Raw genomic sequence first — 20,238 nt, 5'->3', positions numbered from 1 at the left:
AAGGCATTCGTGCGAGTTGATATATCCGGCTAAGACCAAGGCATTCGTATGAAGTTGATATATCCGGCTAAGACCAAGGCATTCGTATGAAGTTGATATATCCGGCTAAGACCAAGGCATTCGTGCGAAGTTGATATATCCTGCTAAGACCAAGGCCTTTGTGCAAGTCACCAAATCCGGATTATGACCAAGGCAATCGTGCGAAGTCGCTATATCCGGTTAAATCCAAGGTATGTGATTCGAAGTGAGCAATCTTGCTGTGAAAATTTCAGCTTATACACTTGTGAAAATTCCAGCAATGAGGTATGTTTGTATGTGCTTGTACTAATTGAATTCTTACAAGTAAGTATGCGCTAAGTTGATAAGCGAGCTACCGCCTTGGGCCAAGTTGTTCTTTTGTGTATGAACATAAGGGTCGGTGATGTGAAATAAGTATGAGTATGGGAATGTGAATTAGTAAAGTGGTTTAATTAGCCATGTGAATAAAATACCTTAGTCAAAGCTGATTTCATTGCTTGAGACTTACTAAGCATTAAAATGCTTACCCGTTGCTTTGGCTCTCTGTTTTATAGGTTTAGCTCGTTAGCTGTCGGATTCGGGATCAAAGAAGTCGAAGTCATCCACACTATCGAAGCCCCATTTTGGTACAAATTTTGGTTGAACTTTGAAATGGCATGTATAGGACCATCCTTTGTTGAAGGTCATGTACCTTCCGGTTTGTGTAAACTTGGATAGCCATGCGAAAATGGCTTATATCGTTTTAGCATAGAACTATAATCGTTTGTATGTTGACCCTTATGAGGTATGGAATTATTTTGAAACGATTAGCCATTGGAATGGTTAATCATAATCACGCTTTGTGCTATGTATGTAAAAAGGGCCAATTGAATCATGGAAAGTATGAAATAGGTAAAGCCTACTAAAGGCAGATGCTGACAGCAGCAGTGACGTGGATGTGAAAAATCACTAAAAATAGTAGGAATGGTATTAAATAGCAAATAAATTATGTAAGTGTACCTTGATGAATCTACTTTCATATGGAAGAAACGAAATGGTCATATGAGTTATAAGTTAACAGATTTTAAAGTTCTTGTGAAATAGGGCCAGAACGGTTTCTGGATCCCCTGTTCCAACTTTGGAAAATCATTGTAAATTAACCAGAGATAATTAGGAGTCACTCCATATATGTGTAGATTCCTCTCTGAGTCTAGTTTCTATAGAAACAAACGGCATTAGTATTGAAGCCCTGTACAGGGAGATATCCAATTCGTAACGCACAAAGGTCAGTGTAGTCGATCCCTACAACAGGCGAGACTTTAACTAATAAACTGTACTAATTGGCTCGACCAAAAATTCTAGAAAAAAATATGTAGATGGACATATGAGTCTAGTTTCAGGAAAAATTTACGGAACTGATTTTCGAGTTGTAAAACTCAAGTTATGAATTTTGGAGCGACTAGTACTCAGATTGGCAGCTTGTCTGAAAATTGTCAATAAGTGGGTTGAAGTCTGTTAACACCTCGCGTTCGACTCCGGCGACGGTCTCGGGTTCGGGGTGTTACAAAAAATCACCGCTGCTAGCTCCAAATCATGCGTAGGGTAATTCACCTCATGAGCCTTAAGTTGCAGCGATGCATAAGCGACCACCTTGCCCTCTTGCATCATTACGCAACCTAACCCCACATGCGCCGCATCACAGTATCTGATAAAGTCCTTCCGAACATTTGGTTGAATCAACACTGGCGCTTCGATCAATACTTTTTTCAACCGATCAAAAGCTTTTTGCTGTTTCTCGGTCTAGACAAATGGTACTCCTTTCCTTATGAGTTTTGTCAAGGGTGCCGTCATTACCGAGAAACCCTCCACAAACCTTCTGTAGTAGCCTGCCAACCCTAGGAAACTCTGAATTTCCGATACTGACCTAAGTGGCTTCCATTCCAGAATCGCTTTAATTTTACGAGGATCCACCTTAATCCCCTCGGCAGAGACCACATGCCCTAAGAAGGTTACCACCCTCAACCAGAATTCACACTTGCTGAATTTCGCATAGAGCTCCTTTTCCCTTAACACTCGCAGCACAATAGGGAGATGCTCATCATGCTTTGCCTTCATTTCAGAGTATACCAGGATATCGTCGATAAAGACGACTACGAACCGATCCAAGTAAGGTTGGAATACTCGATTCATCATATCCATAAAAGTTGCAGGTGTGTTCGTCAACCCAAACGGCATGACCACAAACTCATAATGTCCATATCAAGTTCGGAATGCTGTCTTATGAATATCCCCTTCTTTTACCCTTAGCTGATGGTATCCAGAACGAAGATCGATTTTGGAGAATACTGAAGCTCCCCTAAGTTGATCGAAAAGATCGTCAATCCGTGGCAGTGGATACCTATTCTTAATCGTCAGTTTGTTCAACTGGCGATAATCGATGCACATGCGCATCATTCAGTCCTTTTTCTTCACAAACAGGACCGGTGCTACCCAAGGAGACACACTAGGCCTAATGAAGCCTCTATCTAACAACTCTTGAATTTGAGCCTTCAGTTCCACTAACTCCTTCGGTGCCATCCTATAGGGTGCAATAGATACTGGAGCTGTTCCCAACAACAAATCGATTCCAAACTCAACTTCCCGATTCGGAGGTAATTCAGGAAGCTCTTCCGGAAAAACATCCCGGAATTCCCTAACAGTCCTGATGGTCTCCACAGTCAGATCCTCAGTTTCAGTTTCTCGGCCCTCAACGCTGATACTACATTGGATAAGTAATCCCTCCGTTCTCCAAAAATCATTACCTCTTCATCATTGACAGTCCTTAACACAATCCTCTTAGCTACACAATCCAAAGTTGCCTTATGCTTGGTCAACCAATCCATCCCTAGTATCAAATCGAATTATTCAAGCGATAACTCCATCAAATCCCCACAGAAAACCCCGCCTTGAATCTCCAGAGGCACCTCCTTGAAGAGTTTCTCTACCTTAACCGAATGACCTAAAGGACTTATCACAGACACCCCACACACAGTCTCCTCGAAGTGCACACCTAGTGCCCTAGAAATGTTATATGCCACATATGAATGGGTTGATCCCACATCAATCAAAGCAGTATAAGGTACACCATATATAAAAAACGTACCAGTTATGACATCAGGTGCATCACCCTCCTCGCGGCGACGAGCAGCATACACTAAAGCTGGCTGACGAGCATCCGCGTTACCAATACCCCTGCCGGGTGCCCCACGTCCATAGCCATTACCACCGCGACCTTGTCCACGACCTCTTGGCAGCGGCGGTCCATCCCTCACAGGTTGAGTCGACCGCACAGCCCCTTGTTCACCCCCCTGAGCCTGAGTGGCCCTCCTAGGACAATCCTTAATCCTATGCTCCTTAGACCCACAACGAAGACAAGCCCCAGAACACTTCCAGCACTCTCCTTGATGCGTTCTGCTGTAATCCCCACATGCTTGCGGTCTACCTGTGTTCACCGAAACTGCTCGAACCGGTTCCTCCATCCTAGCTCTCTTAACATTTCGATTTGCGGACCGGTGGTCCAAAGATCCTCTGAACCGATTCTGATCCCTATCACGATTCTTTCATTCGGTTTGCTTCACCTCCTCACTATCTTAGCCTTCTTTACCAAAGGCAAAAATCTCACTCTCTCTGAGCTATGAGCACCCTTAACTCATCTCCGAGGCCATCCTCAAAACGAACGCTTGCGCTCATATTCGGTGGAAATGATGCCATTAGCATACCGACTCAATCGTAGAAATTCTGCCTCATATTCAGCAATGGTCTTATTTCCCTGAGTCAGATTTAAGAACTCCTTTCTGCGTGCATCCACATAGCTAGCTCCAACATATTTTGCCTTAAAGGTCTGTTTGAACAGCTCCCATGTTACCCTCTCAGCTGGGGTACCCTCTCTCAGAGTAATCCACCACTGATACGCTTCATCCCGCAGCAACGACACCGCCCCTTTCAACTTCTGTTCTACTAAGCAGTCTAGGTCATCCATGATCCGCTCTGTGGCTCCAACCAGTACTCAGCCACATTTGGGGCCACTCAGACACGCCTTAAAATCTCAACTCCGTTGGCTCAAGTCGTTCGAAATGGACCCCTATTCATGGGCTGATGTTAGCTCCGCCACCCTTTCCAAAACCCTCAACATGGCACGAGACAAAGCGTCATCCCCTCAGAGTCTTGGTCATACGGCCCATTTTCATTAACCGGTGGTGGGCGTACCTCGACAGCTGGTATGTGTTCAGATGACGCAGATCCCGCTTGGGTGCTACCTCGACCTCGACCACGGCTTCTTCCCCGAGTAACCCTTGTACTCATAACGATTTATCTGCTTACTTAATTTTATGACCTTAGTTTACTTTGGTTTCACTTTTTTATTACGAAATGTCTTATGAATGATAGAGTTTCAGAGTTATTTTCACGCAATCACAATTTAGCTACGGTCCTAGTTTTGTAGCCCTAATACTACATTATTAATAGCACTATCTCTAAGGCTCAGTACTATCTACAGTGTTATTTCTAGTCCAGCTCCATATAAATATTTAAAGCAGAAAAAGAACACTTACAGACTTGGTGCCAGGGATTCAGTGTGCCACTTCCTTATCAGTCTATTTAAATTTTTTTTAAAATACTCATGTTTTCGTTTACCGAAAATAAAAAGATTTGATTTGAAAACACTTTTATTTTAAAACTATTGATTTAACCCCGTTTAACAAAAGAAAAACTTTGAACATCTTAGAAAACTTATAGAAAAAACCACTTTTTTTTTGAAAAGATTTTCGGACCCCATCCACAGCCGAGTTGTTGCAACCTGGCTCTGATACCACTAAATGTAACACACCAAACCCGGCCTAGACGTTATGACCGGATCTGATGCACCACATCGAAGCGTTCAAAATATACCGTATTGCTTAGTTTGGAAAGACTTAGTTGGTGTTGTAAAAGACACTTTTAAAAGTAGGTTAAAGTGAATAGAAGCTGTGCACCAGGTAGGAAACCAGGAAAGAGAGGAGGTGAGTCCGTCGGACTGTTTAAGTACCAAGCTCCCTTCGGATCCAATCCTAGACATGCACACCGCCATTGCCACACCCTAACATCTCGTATAATTTTGAGAAAACCGTTTGGTTATGTCCATCTTAAGAAAAGGTTGAAAACGTTTGCTTAGCGGAAGTCTTACTTGTATTCGTGTTATTTTGAAATCACTTAGTGTTTTTGAAAACGCGTCCTAGAGCTAATCTATTTCGTTAGTTATCATAGATCAGTTTTATCATAATAGAATTAAATAATAAAGAAACAACCCAAACCATAAAAATAATTAAGCGGCCTTATTACAAAAAAAAAAACCCAAAACCATAAACGAAAATATGGAAAACCTAGTTCACCAGAAGAAAACGAATTTGCAAAAAACATGTGGCCACTCCGAATCCCGCCCAGCTCCAAGTCCACCAACTAGGGCTCATCTGCAAGGATGGAAGAAAAAGGGGTAAGTTTGGGAAAACTCAGTGTATACAGAAACCAATCCAAAGCCCAAATCAGCTCGAGCCCATTGGGCCTAAGCCCTATTCAGATCACAGTACACAGTAGACCGAAGCCCTTTTCAAAATACAGTAGCAAGGCCTTAGCCCCTTTTTACATAACAGTGTGGCCCATAGGCCTAGTTCAGTAACATAGGTAACAATAGTAGTAATGCATGCAAACCCATTTGGGGAGACTACTCAACCCACCAACCGCTACACCCTGCGTGCATCACCCTACACTCCATGTGGGGAATATCTCAACCCACCCAAATTTCTACACTCCACGATTAAAAGAACGTTGCTCAAATATCGATAAGTTGAGGCAAAGCCTCCGAGACGTGGATGAACCACTTTCAATACTTCCTCCATCAATACCCCAATCCCATGCAACAAGTATTAATAAAAGCATATCATGTAAAATACAGTATTAATCAATCATGCGGTTTAGCCAATTTAAACCCTAGGGGTATATCGGTAATTTTGCTCTTTAGGGTAATTTTGTAACTTAGCAACTACACATGCTACTTGATAATTTTCAACAGCTTTATGCGCTTTGATTCCACCATCTAACTAACGTGCTAATTTTCCCATCTCTTACCCATATTGGTCCGTAAGCCCATTGGGCCCAGTTTTGGCCCATCGAGGCCCTCTTTTTCTGAAGTACGTTAAGACGTCACACAAACTTACTTACCACCTTGCGGTGCTAGATCTAACATTTACTCTACGTCTTGAGAGCATTCGCATACTCACAAGCCCATGAAATGCCGAAAATTTGGCATTTCTACTTTTTAAAATTGAACTAAGAAAGGGTGTTCTACACACCGATTCGCGACGATCGCTCTCGAGATCTCTTCCGATGTCCTACAATTGATTAGCATAGTTCTTATTTACAAACCATAATCACTAAACCCCAAAACTTACTCATCCATGCTCAAACCATGTCCCTAAAAGCCTTTGAAACCTTACCTTTTTGCCAAAATCGATAGCTAGCTCCAAATCTGATTGCTCCAACAACCCACGCCTTCAATCCAACACTTAAGAAGACACTAATCATTGGCGAAAACGTCGATTAAAAACCCTTAGAGCCACATGCCCAAATCGACACCTCCCTAGATTTTAGGGACTTGACTTTTCCTAACTTTGTAAAATAGGACCAGATCCGAGATGATGAACACTTACCCTTACTCCTTTTTGATCTCCACGCAATCTGTGCGATTTATCTTTCAAACGACGGTAGAACTTCGACTCCCGAGTTTTGAAGTTTCGCTATAAGCCCCAAATCTATGGTTTTTCTTTTTGGGTGATGAAGGAGATGACAATGTGGGGCTATAACCTTGATGTAGAATTGCCGACAGGTATCTAAGGTTTAGAAAAGATGATTGTCGTTTATTAGGCACAAAAATATCGAAGGATTTGGCTTGGAAGAAATCGGCACAACTAATGTATTTTTCGAGGTTTCGGCTTTTGTGGTTTCGGCACAAGTGTTGATGAACAGCAAGTTTGATGAACGATTTTGAAGAAGAAAAATGAAGAAAGAAGAATAGAGAGAATGATGGTTTAGGCTAGAGAGGAAAAAAAGAGAAAAGAACAATCCTAAGGTGTTTAAGCAGAAGAAAACGGCACCACTTAATACCCTAAGTGCCGAAATACTAGCCTAATACCCCTCTGCCGAAATCCCCTTTCTAATTCCCAAAATTCGGCCAACTCCTAGCCTCTCTCCCAATCCCTTAAATCTCTCCCCTTATCCCTCCTTAATCCAAGCGTTTGAACTGATTCAAACTCTCCTCTAGTAGAATCCACCTGGACTCCAACACTTACCCCTCCAGCACTTAAAAATAAATGCATCTATTTGTCAACACAGGGAATCGATCCCATTCTTTCCCCAATGCTCCACACGCCACCTTTTTAGGAGCCTAGTGGCGTCACCCTTGCCACTCTACTAAGGCTCTTTTTGTGATGCAATTTACCCATAACTCTATACAAGGGCCACCTAGCCAGAACCCCTAACTCCTAAGTCCAAAATTCAAAAATTCAACCTAAGTTTTGGCCAACACATGGGCCTTCTATAAGCCCATTTACCTACTCAAAATATTAATTTCACATCCAAATACAAAATTTTTAAAATCTTTACAAAATATTGAAAACCGCGAATAAATCTGAAAATCAGGATGTTACACACATAATTTTGGCTTTCTTGTACACATGGTGAACACTTAGTACCACCCATGTGACCTAGCCAGTTTATCTCATACCTCTCTTGTCTACATGGTGTCCTTCACCTAGAACCACGCATGCGACCTAGCTACATATATCCCGTAGCTCTCTTGTCTACATGGTGTACACATAGTATTACCCATGCGACCTAGCTACATCATAATGTCTCGTAGCTCTCTTGTACACATGATGTGCACTCAGCACTATACATGTGACCTAGCTATATACCATCTGTATCATCCAATCTTTCCGAAGGTTCAACCGGGATTTCTTTCTCTTTCTAATTCTTGATTCTATACTTCCAATAGTCAATTATGATTCAAAAATCAGCTACAATACATAAAATATGCTTAAATACAAAAACATAATAAAGATAATGTATTATTTACATACAAACTTACATACTATCTCATTTCCATGTCGAATTACTATTGAACATTTAAATCATCATAATTATACTTACTTTCAACACCTCGTCAATCATAGTAAATATATCAATTTTACATTGAAACATTCATAAATTAATGCTTATTATACATATGAACTTACCTCGATACTAAATGTAACACCTAGTACCCGAGACCGTGGCCGGAGTCGAACACGAGGTGCTAACAGACATAGTATATTTATTTTCACATCCATTTAAAAATTTCTAGGCAATTTGCTAAGCGTGTCACTGTCACCTTAAAAATCATATCTTGAGTTCCACAACTCAAAAATCAGTTTCGTGATTTTTACCTGAAACTAGACTCATATATGCATCTACAAATATTTTTATAGAATTTTTGGTCGGGTCAATTAGTACAGTTTATTAGTTAAAATCTCCCATGTTACAGGGATCGACTACACTGACCTTTGCGCATTACGACTTGGATATCTCCATGTACAGGGCTTCAATACTGATGTCGTTTGTTTCTATAGAAACTAGACTCAAATAGGAATCTATAAATATATGGTATGACTCCTAATTATCTCTGGTTAATTTATAATGAATTTCCAAATTTGGAACAGGGAATCTAGAAACCGTTCCGGCCCTATTTCACGAAAACCTAAATATCACTTAACATACAACTCATATGACCGTTTCGTTTATTCCATATGAAAGTAGATTCATCAAGGTTCATTTACATAATTTATTAACTATTTAATTCCATTCCTACTATTTTTAGTGATTTTTCACATCCACATCGCTGCTGCTGTCAGAATCTGCCTTTAAGGTAGACTTTACCTATTTCATAGTTTCCATGATTCAATTAGCCCTTTTTGCATACATAGCACAAAGTATAATCATGATTAACCATTCAATGGCTAATCGTTTCCAAACATTTCCATACCTCTTAGTGATCAACATACAAAACGATTATAGTACTATGCTAAAACGTATATAAGCCATTTTCGCATGGCTATCCAAATTTACACAAATTCCATGGGTACATGACCAACAACAAAAGGGTAGTCCTATACATGCCATTTCAAAGATCAACCAAAATTATACCAAAGGGGCTTTGATAGTGTGGGAGACTTGACTTCCAAAATCCCGAGTCGATGGTGACGAGCCAAAATCTATAAAGCAGAGAAACAAAGAAACGGAGTAAGCAATTTATGCTTAGTAAGTTTTGAGCAAGGGATTCTAGCACAACAAAAGCATAGCATTCATATAGCTAAACGGATAATTTCATATGCACAAATTTTCAATATCATACTTACTTCACATTACCAACCCTTATGTTCATACACAAAGATCAACTTAGCCAAAGGCGGTAGCTCATTTATCGATGAGCGAATCTGATTTGTGAGGATCAACTAATTCAAGCACACACGAAACATACCTCATCATTTGGGATTTTACGAGCGTATTAATTTAAATTTTACAGCAAGATCGCTCATTCCCAAATCAAGCATCTTGAGGTTTAGCGGATATAACCACTCGCACAAGGCCTTGAGTCTTAACCCGGATATGGTCACTAGCATAAATGCCTTGGGACTTAGCCCTGATATAGTCGCTAGCACAAATGCCTTGGATCTTAGTCCGGATGTAGTCGCTAGCACAAAAGCCTTGGGGACTTAGCCCAATATCATTCGAGTAACCATGCACATATATCAATAAATAATGACACATTCATATTTCATTTTCATTACCAAAGCTCAAACACAAGACACTTATCACATTTACAATTTCGGCTCAATAGCCACATACAAGAGCATGATTTTGATTTACTTAAGACATAATCTAACCAAATCATAATTTAAGTTCCATTACTCAAAACTTACCTCGGATGTTGTCGAGCGATTCCGATGGCTATTCGACCACTTTTCCTTCCCTTTATCGGATTTAGTTCCCTTTGCTCTTGAGCTTAATTTAACAAATAAATTGATTTAATCATTTGAGCATCGAAAAGAGGAACTCAAGGTACTTAGCCCACATATATTCATTAGACATTAAAGTCACATATATACGGAATCATGAATCAAACTCAACACATTAGTTAATACTCTCCTTAGTCAATTTTCTAAGTCAAGATAAAGCCTTCAATATGCTTACCTATGGCGAACAACACATCAACCTATGTACTCATTCATGTGGCCGATTATGCATGTCTATGTTGAGGCCAATTATATACTCAATACCACACACAAATGGCATACCTTTTACTAACAAATGCATTACATATTATAACTCAATACGCATCCATCATGTACTCCATAACCAAACACCATCATATGTAAGTATATACCTTGAGATATTGTATATGTCATACCAATACGTCATGTGCAAACATATATATATATATATATATATATATATGTGTGCAAGAGCCAATCTCAAAGTTGATTATAACTAAACATGAACATAAATCCAAAACACAAATCTTACCTACCATGCAATAAGCATAAATCATACTTATGGATATACCATGGCGAATACATCACAACACCATACCATTTCAATTTTGGTCATGGTTAAACAAAGAACTTAATGTCTCACTCAAAAATGCTAAAAAGAAAATCCAAGAGTCATCAATCCACCATCACATGTATCATTATCAAGCTTCATATTTAACATGCAATGGCATTAACACAAAATCCACCTTGGCCGAATATCATCCCCATGACATAGCAAAGATTTGAACCATGGGCTAATTAGAACTCAAGCTAGCAACTAAAAACATGCATGAATCTCATGGCACAACCTCAAACATACCTTAATCTAGATACACGTATGGCCAAACCTCTTCCTAATCCTCTTCCAAACCAAACATGAAGCAAGAACTCCTTCCTTCTTCCTTATAATTTTCGGCCAAAAGAAATGAAAAAGGATGAACAAATTTTTTTCTCTTTTCTTCAACTCACGGCAATGGGGAAACACTCACACACATTCTTTCTTTTTTTTCCATTTACGGCAATGGGGAACACTCACACACATTCTTTCTTTTTTTTTCCATTTCAGATACCCATACTCCTTATTTTATTTTTCCTAACATACCTCACTAACATAACATGTTTGTGACATGTTTCCACTCATAGCATGGCTGGCCACTACTAATTAGGGGGGGAAATTTGACATGCAAGTCCTCCCTTTTGATTACGTGCACTATTAGATCCTTATAGATTAGCCTATCACATTTCAAAAGTGTCACACAAGTCCTACTAAATGAATTCACATGCAATCGACTAAATCGAAGCTTGAAATTTTCACACATTCATAATTACATATTCTAGACAATAAATATTACATTCAAACATTTCGGTGACTCGGTTTAGCTATCCCGAAACCACTTCCCGACTAGGGTCAATTTTGGGCTGTCACAACTCTCCCCCACTTAAGAAATTTTCGTCCCCGAAAATCTTACCGGTAAATAGGTTTGGGTATCGCTCTTTCATAGAGTTCTCGGGTTCCCAAGTAGCTTCTTCCATCCCGTGTTTGAGCCATAACACTTTTACTAATGGAACCCTTTTGTTTATAACTCCTTCACTTCACGAGCTAGGATACTGAATTGGTTCTTCTTCATAACTCATATTGGCTTGAATTTAGACCTCGATGGACTAATTATATGCGATGGATCGGATCTATAGCGTCGAAGCATCGAAACATGAAAGATGTTGTGAATCTTTTCAAGTTCGGAGGCAAAATCAATCGATCACATAATCGGACCGACTTGTTCGGATATTTCATATGGCCCGATGAACCTCGGACTCAATTTGCCCTTACGCCCAAATCGAGTATCTTTTCCAAGGTGAAACTTTAAGAAACACTTTGTCTCCCACGATACTCAATGTCTTTTCGTTTGAGATCCGCGTCGACTTACGGTGATCTGTGGCGCCTTGGACTTTCACGGATTACTTTTACTTTCCGTTCAACATCTTTAATCAAATCAACTCCAAAATTTTACTTTCACCGAGCTCGGTCCAAAAAAATGGTGTACGGCATTTACGCTACAAAGGCCTCGTAAGGTGCCATCTTAATACTTGATTGAAAACTATTGTTGTGGCGAATTCAATCAAAGGTAAATACCGCTCCACGAACCGCCGAACTCGAGGATGCAACATCTCAACATATCCTCAAGTATCTGAATTATCCGCTTCGGATTGACCATCGGTTTGGGGGTGAAAAGCGGTGCTAAAATGTAACTTGGTGCCCAAAGCTTCTTGCAATTTCTTCCAAAATCGTGAGGTGAATCTCGGATCTCTATCCGACACAATAGAAATAGGTACCCGTGTAATCTCACAATCGAGAAACATACAATTCAGCTAGTTTATCCAATGAAAAATCATGCGTCTGCGGGGATAAAGTGAGCCGCGTAGTCGATCTATCAACAACGACCCAAATCGCATCTTTCTTACTTGTCGACACGGCAACGGATACAAAATCCATCGTGACTCGTTCCCATTTCCATTCGGTATCATGATCGGTGAAGTAAACCCGTAGGCACTTGATGTTCGCCTTTACTTGCGACATATTAAACACTTGAAACAAAATCGAAAATGTCTCGTTTCATACCATGCCACCAAAAGCGTCTCGGATCGTTGTACATTTTGTACTCCCGGGTGAATTGACATTCGGCTACAATGAGCTTCGTTCGAATCATCGAAATGAGTTCTGAATTTCTTGGAACACACAACCGATTTCTGTACCTCAAACAATCGTCATCATCAATTTGGAACTCCGATTCCACATTCGGAACACATTCAGCCCGTTTTGCAACCAACTCATTGTCGATTTTCTAAGCTTCACGAATTTGATGAATCAATAATGGTTTGGCCTTTAATTCGGCTACTAACACATTGTCGGGTAGAATAGACAAGTGTACATTCATCGCTCTTAAAGCAAGCGGTGATTTCGGCTTAAGGCGTCCATAACCACATTAGCCTTTCGGGTGATAATCAATGACAAGCTCATAATCTTTTAACAACTCGAGCCAACGTCTTTGTCGCAGATTCAAGTCTCTTTGAGTCATCAAATATTTAAGACTTTTGTGATCCGAAAATACATGGCACTTCTCACCAAATAAGTAATGTCGCCATATTTTCAAGGCGAATATGATGGCAGCTAATTCGAGATCATGGGTCAGATAATTTCTCTCATGTGGCTTTAATTGTCTCGACGCATAGGCCACAACTCGACCTTCTTGCATCAATACACAACCTAACCCAAGTAGGGAGGCGTCACTATAGATGACAAACTCTTTGCACGATTAATTTTGCACTAAAATTGAGCTTCCGTCAAATAAGTTTTCGTTGATCAAAACTTTTCGACATTTTTCCGTCCATTCGAACTTAACATCTTTTGAAGTAGCCGTCATGGGTGTGGCTATCATCGAAAACCTTTTACAAACCGTCGGTAGTAAGCAAGTCCCAAAAAGCTCCAAACCTCGATAATATTTCTGGAGGCTTCGGTTAAGTATAGCTGAAATTTTGCTCGGTCGACTCGAATACCGATGTAGATACCACATGACCCAAGAAGCTAACCTCTCTAACGAAACTCACACTCATTGAACTTAGCATATAAGCGCTTATCCCGTAAAATTTGCAACACTAATCTCGGTGTTGACATGTTCGGTCTCATCTCTTGAATAGACCAAGATGTCATCAATGAACACAACTACGAACCGGTCCAAATCTTGTCGAAGATCCGATTCATCAAATCCATAAATACCATGAGGGCATTAGTGAGCCCGAACGGCATCACTAAGAACTTCGTAGTGACCGTACCTCATTCGAAAGCTGTTTTGGGTACATCCGAATCTCGAATCCATGGCGATAATAACGATCTCAAATCTATCTTTGAAAACACCGAGGCTCCCTTTAGTTGATCAAACAAATCATCAATCTGTGATAGCGGATATTTATTCTTTATCGTCACTTTATTCACCGACGATAGTCAATGCACAACAACATGGTTCCGTCCTTCTTTTCACAAACAATCTTTGGTACACCCCAAGGTGAGAAACTTGGTCGGCGAAACCTCTATCCGTCAATTCTTGCAACCGAGCTTTCAAATCTTTTAACTCGGTTGGTGCCATACGATCTGAGAGCTATCGAAATCGGCGTAGTCCCGTACAAGCTCAATACCAAACTCTATCTCCGAGCAGTGGCAAACCCAATAATTCTTGAGAAAAACATTCGGGTATTCACAAACCACCGGCACAGATTCGGGTTTTATTTCTAACTCCTTATCATCAAGTACATACGCAAGGTATGCTTCGCACCCTTTCTCATATATTTACGGTCCAACATTGATGATATTACGGTGGCAACCCTTTAAGTCCGTAGACTCAACTCGGATCATCTCGTTATTTAGCACCTCAAATCCATAGTCTTGCTTTTGCAATTCACAACCGCATCATGCACGATCAACCAATCCAAACCAAGAATAACATCAAATTCATCAAACGGCAAAAGCATCAAGTCATCCGGAAAACAGGAACCTCGAATTACTAGGGGACATTTCTTACACACTTTATCGAAAAGCACGTAACGACCCAAGGGATTTGACACCCGAATTACGAACTCAGTAGACTCAATAGGTAAAGTCTTCTTGGATGCTAAGGTTTACATATATAAGAATGAGTAGAACCGGGGTCAATCAAAGCAATCACATTAGTATCAAAGAGAGTAAAAGTGCGGTAATAACATCTGGCGAGGAAGCATCCTCGCGTGCGCATATAGCATAAGCCCTAGCAGAGTCGAGCCTCGGATCTGGTCGTAGCATCTCTAGATCCTCTCGACCACCACTAGCATTGCCCGTATTTCTAGATGGTCTACCTCGGCGGTGGTAGCACCGGTTTCCCACTCGATTTACATTACATTCGCACAACCTCGGGCAATCTTTAATGAAGTGATCAAGCGATCCGCACTTATAACAGGCGGTCATGGAAATTACAACTCCCGAATGCCATTTACCATATCTGGCACTCGCTCTGTCTCGACGATCATTTCCAACACTAGCGATCGAAGTGACTCGTGTGCTCACGAAGTCGATCGCGATCTCGTCGAGAAAAGCCCGAAGTGTCTCTAGATCGGCCTAGATCATCTCTAAATTTCTTCGATGACTGTTGAAAGGGCTTTCCCGATGATCTCTTACGAAACTCTTTTGCCCCCACATCAGCTTTCCTTTTCTCCTTACTGAGCTCCTCGGCTTTGCAAGCTCGCTCGACAAGCACCACAAATTCTTGGATTTCTAAAATGCCAACATAAAACTTTATATCATCATTCAGTCCATCTTCAAAGCTTTTACACATCACAACTTCTGAAGAAATGCATTCTCGCGCGTACCGGCTAAGCCTCACAAATTTTCGTTCATAGTCGATGGAAACATGGAACCTTGTTTGAGTTCAAGAAATTCCTTCCGTTTTTGGTCAATGAATCTCGGATGATATACTTTTTCGAAACTCGGTTTGGAAAAACTCCCAAGTTACTTGCTCTCTAGGCACAATGAAGTCAACGTATTCCACCAATAGTAGGCGTAATCACGTAGCAAGGAGATAGTACACTTTAGGCACTCATCGGTGTGCAAGATAGCTCGTCGAGTGCGGATAGTGTTGTCCAACCAAAATTCAGCTTGCTCGGCATCATCGCTGTCCGTAGCTTTAAATTCATAGCCCGTGTTTTGGGATTACATCAAATGGGGGCTTATTTGATCTTATTTGGTCGATTCTGGGAGGTATTGTAGGTCTTGAGGTGGTATTAGTCGGGAATGGAGGTTGTGGAACAGTAGTATTAGTTCGAATGTATTGGTTGAACCAATCATTCATCACGCTATAAAAGCTTGTCTAGCTTCATCATTCGGATTACTAGCAATAGGTTGAGAGTCCATGGAGCTGTCCCTTGTCTTGGGAGCGGCGCTATACTCTCAAGATCATCGGCTACCACTCGGTCGGGATCGGGATCCATTACTATAACAAACACATTTTCAATTGTCAGAGATCACCACACTATCAAATAATCACAAAATGGCATGTATAGCTAGACCCAAACGTATTACGGTAGTCCTAGAATCGACTAAACCGTGGCTCTGATACCAATTTAATTGTAACACCCCGTACCCGAGACCGTGGCCGGAGTCGAACACGAGGTGCTAACAGACATAGTTTATTTATTTTCACAGTCCATTTAAAAATTTCCAGACAACTGGCTAACTGTGTCACTGTCACCTTAAAAATCATATCTTGAGTTCCACAACTCGAAAATCAGTTTCGTGATTTTTCCCTGCAACTAGACTCATATATGCATCTACAAATTTTTTTCTAGAATTTTTGGTCGGGTCAATTAGTACAGTTTATTAGTTAAAGTCTCCCATGTTACAGGGATCGACTACACTGACCTTCGCACATTACGACTTGGATATCTCCCTGTACAGGGATTCAATACTGATGATGTTTGTTTCTATAGAAACTAGACTCAAATAGGAATCTATACATATATGGCATGACTCCTAATTATCTCTGGTTAATTTATAATGAATTTACAAAGTCGGAACAGGGAATCCAGAAACTGTTCTGGCCCTGTTTCACGAAAACCTAAATATCTCTTAACATACAACTCATATGACTGTTTCGTTTCTTCCATATGAAAGTAGATTCATCAAGGTTCATTTACATAATTTATTCACTATTTAATTCCATTCCTACTATTTTTAGTGATTTTTCACATCCACATCGCTGCTGCTGTCAGAATCTGCCTTTAAGGTAGACTTTACCTATTTCATAGTTTCCATGATTCAATTAGCCCTTTTTGCATACATAGCACAAAGTATAATCATGATTAACCATTCCAATGGCTAATCGTTTCCAAACATTTCCATACCTATTAGTGATCAACATACAAAACGATTATAGTACTATGCTAAAACATTATATAAGCCATTTTAGCATGGCTATCCAAATTTACACAAATTCCATGGGTACATGACCAACAACAAAAAGGGTAGTCCTATACATGCCATTTCAAAGATCAACCAAAATTGTACCAAAGGGGGCTTTGATAGTGTGGGAGACTTCGACTTCCAAAATCCCGAGTCCGATGGTGACGAGCCAAAATCTATAAAACAGAGAAACAAAGAAACGGAGTAAGCAATTTATGCTTAGTAAGTTTTGAGCAAGGGATTCTAGCACAACAAAAGCATAGCATTCATATAGCTAAGCGGATAATTTCATATGCACAAATTCTCAATATCATACTTACTTCACATTACCAACCCTTATGTTCATACACAAAGATCAACTTAGCCAAAGGCGGTAGCTCATTTATCATTGGCGAATACTGATTTGTGAGGATCAACTAATTCAAGCACACGAAACATAACTCATCATTGGGATTTTACGAGCATATTAATTTAAATTTTACAGCAAGATCGCTCATTCCCAAATCAAGCATCTTGAGGTTTAGCGGATATAACCACTCGCACAAGGCCTTGGTCTTGGCAGGATATGGTCACTAGCATAAATTCCTTGGGACTTAGCAGGATATAGTCGCTAGCACAAATGCCTTGGATCTTAGTCCGGATGTAGTCGCTAGCACAAAAGCCTTGGGACTTAGCCCAATATCATTCGAGTAACCATGCACATATATCAATAAATAATGACACATTCATATTTCATTTTCATTACCAAAGCTCAAACACAAGACACTTATCACATTTACAATTTCGGCTCAATAGCCACATACAAGAGCATGATTTTGATTTACTTAAGACATAATCTAACGAATCATAATTTAAGTTCCATTACTCGAAAACTTACCTCGGATGTTGTCGAGCGATTCCGATGGCTATTCGACCACTTTTTCCTTCCCTTTATCGGATTTAGTTCCCTTTGCTCTTGAGCTTAATTTAACAAATAAATTGATTTAATCATTTGAGCATCGAAAAGAGGAACTCAAGGTACTTAGCCCACATATATTAGACATTAAAGTCACATATGTGCGGAATCATGAATCAAACTCAACACATTAGTTAATACTCTCCTTAGCGAATTTTCTAAGTCAAGATAAAGCCTTCAATATGCTTACCTATGGCGAACAACACATCAACCTATGTACTCATTCATGTGGCCGATTATGCATGTCTATGTTGAGGCCAATTATATACTCAATACCACACACAAATGGCATACCTTTTACTAACTAATGCATTACATATTATAACTCAATACGCATCCATCATGTACTCCATAACCAAACACCATCATATGTAAGTATATACCTTGAGATATTGTATATGTCATACCAATACGTCATGTGCAAACATATATATATATATATATGTGCAAGAGCCGAATCTTAAAGTTGATTATAACTAAACATGAACATAAATCCAAAACACAAATCTTACCTACCATGCAATAAGCATAAATCATACTTATGGATATACCATGGCGAATACATCACAACACCATACCATTTCAATTTTGGTCACGGTTAAACAAAGAACTTAATGTCTCACTCAAAAATGCTAAAAAGAAAATCCAAGAGTCATCAATCCACCATCACATGTATCATTATCAAGCTTCATATTTAACATGCAATGGCATTAACACAAAATCCACCTTGGCCGAATATCATCCCCATGACATAGCAAAGATTTGAACCATGGGCTAATTAGAACTCAAGCTAGCAACTAAAAACATGCATGAATCTCATGGCACAACCTCAAACATACCTTAATCTAGATACACGTATGGCCAAACCTGTGACAGCCCAAAATTGGCCCTAGTCGGGATGTGGTTCCGGGACCACAAAACCGAGGCATAAAAATAATTTAAAATTTATTTTGATGCCTATGATATGTGTTAAATTGTGTGTGACATTTTTGATGATTTGATTTAGTGTTATAAATGTGAATTTCACTAGAAATGGCCTAGTAGTAAACTTTGAAAGTATGATAGGGAAATGTGTGATGACTAAGTAAAGCATGCATGCAAAACAATGGACTTGCATGTCAAATACCCCCCTTTTTATAGGTGGTGGCCGGCCATGGCAAGAGAGGATGGGCTAAACATGTCATGAAACATGTTTTGTTGGTGCATTAAGGAGAAATAATAAACAAAGGTGTATGGGTAAGAAAAGAAAAAAAATGTGTGTGAGTGTGGTATCTTCCCCTCATTGCCGTGAGTTGTAGAGAAAGAAAGAAAAAAAATTGTTCATCCTTTCTTTGAGCCAAAACTAAGGAAGAAGGAGGGATTTTTGCTCCATTTTTGGTTTAGAAGAGATCTAGAAGGAGATTTGGCTATACTTGCATCAAGATTAAGGTATGTTTGAGGTTGTGTCATGAGATTCATGCATGTTTTAGTTGCTAACTTGATGTTCATGTTAGCCCATAGTTCAAATCCTTGTTGTGCCATGGAAATGGTATTTGGCCAAGGTTGATATTGTGTTAAAGCCATTGCATGCTAAATGTGAAGCTTGTTGATGATGCATGCAATGATGGATTGACTACTCTTGAAATTTCTTTTAGCATTCTTGAGTAAGACATTGAATTTTTTGTTTAACCATGACCAAAAAATTTAAAAGGAGTATGGTGTGTGAGGTGTTCGGCCATGGTATGCTCATGAGCATGGTTTATGCTTCTTGCATGATAGTTAAAATTTGTGTTTTGGATGGTTATGGACACCTTGGAATTCGGCCTTGCACCTATATGTGTATATATGTTTGCACATGATGTTTTGGTTATGAAGTAAGTGATAAATATGTTTGTCTAAAGAAGAAAGTGTTGAAGAATGTTTGTGAAATTGCAAGTACATTGGCCTAGTACACATATGATGTGAAAATCTTGCAATTTATTGTTGATTTTGTGCAAGTATGACTAAGTATAATCAGCCACATGAGGGGAATTATTGTGCATGCATTCGGTTAGAGGCAAGCTTAATGGTGCCTATTCTTGACTTAGGTAATCGGCTACCTTGTTGTGAGCTAACGCATGAATGTGTGCATAATTAAAAAAATTGACTAAAGTGCTTAGTTATGTGATGTTGAGTCAATGATATGTGTATTC

This window comes from Gossypium arboreum, chromosome 4 (assembly GCF_025698485.1).
Source record: "Gossypium arboreum isolate Shixiya-1 chromosome 4, ASM2569848v2, whole genome shotgun sequence".
Classification (NCBI taxonomy): domain Eukaryota; kingdom Viridiplantae; phylum Streptophyta; class Magnoliopsida; order Malvales; family Malvaceae; genus Gossypium; species Gossypium arboreum.
Note: the sequence above shows the minus strand (reverse complement) of the source record.